The sequence below is a fragment of the Otolemur garnettii genome, unplaced genomic scaffold (assembly GCF_000181295.1).
Source record: "Otolemur garnettii isolate 467f Iridium unplaced genomic scaffold, OtoGar3 scaffold00092, whole genome shotgun sequence".
NCBI lineage: Eukaryota > Metazoa > Chordata > Mammalia > Primates > Galagidae > Otolemur > Otolemur garnettii.
In genome coordinates this window covers 1,198,306-1,199,553 of record NW_003852487.1, presented here as the reverse complement: position 1 = coordinate 1,199,553, position 1,248 = coordinate 1,198,306, and positions in this window count along the sequence as shown.

The following is a 1,248-nucleotide window of genomic DNA, read 5'->3' as shown; positions in this document are numbered from 1 at the left end:
AAAAAAAAAAAAAGTAATTAGCTGAACAACCAACTGGCCACCTCCCTCCCAGACAGCAGCAGAGGGGGGTTAGGAGATACTTCCTACTTGAGAATATATCAGCTCCCTCCAAGCTTATTTCACTTTACTGGACACCTCTTTATTCAGCACCCAATGCAGGCTATCCTTCAAGCAAATATTTGGTTCCTATTATATGCCACACACTGAGCCCTGAGGACCCTGAAAAAAACCAAAGCCAGTCCCTGCTCTCCCTAGTTTCCTTGACTTCTAATCTTACAGAGCAGATAGGTGAGGCCTTGATAAAGGATGTTGACCCTCTCCCTGGAGGAGCTGAAGGCAGAGGAGTGTTTTAGGCCCCGCAGAAGAGCTAGTCTGTTGGAAGGTAAAGGAAGGACATCTGGAGGACGCTCTGGCAGGTAGCTGTGGTGATCCCACCTAGCAGCTAAGGCCTGGTGGGTCTCTCCTTGCCACTGGACACTCCTCCCTGAAAGTCCTAGTCCCCACCCACGGTATGGGCATATGGGTGGGTTCTTCAGTACTAACCAGGCCCAACTCTGATTAGCTTCCAATATTGGTGTTCAGGGCGGCAAAGCCATGTTACAGGTGAGTAAACAGAAGCTCAGAGAGAAGTGCAGAAGGTCCAGCAACGGCCTTCAAGGGAGGGTTATAATTCCATTTACCTGGGGAGGAAACTGAGGCTCAGTGATGGTAAATGACCTAATCAGTATCTAATCCAAAGCTTAGAAGAGAAAGAGACTGGGCAGAGATGGTGCCAAGGGAGTGTAAGGGCACAGCATGGGGTAGAGGTCAGCTGCAGCCCCCAGACCTGGCTGGAATCACTCCCTGCCCATTCTCCAGGCTGTGAACTCCTACTGATCCTTCAAAACTTTCAGACTTGGCCAGGCAAGGTGGCTCACACCTGTAATCTTAGCATTCTGGAAGGCCCAGGCAGGAGGATCCCTTGAGTTCAGGAGTTTGAGACCAGCCTGAGCAAGAGTGAGAGCCCATCTCTACTACAAATAGAAGAAAAAAATTAGCCAGGCATTGTGTTGGGCACCCATAGTCCCAGCTACTCCGGAGGCTGAGTCATGAGGATTGCTTGAATACGGGAGTTTGAGGTTGCTGTGAGCTAGGCTGATGCCATAGCATCCTATCCTGGGCAACAGAGTGAGACTCTGTCTCAAAGAGGAAAAGAAAAGCTTTCAGACTGGTCACTCCTGAGTGATCTGTCCCTCCCTCCCACCTGCT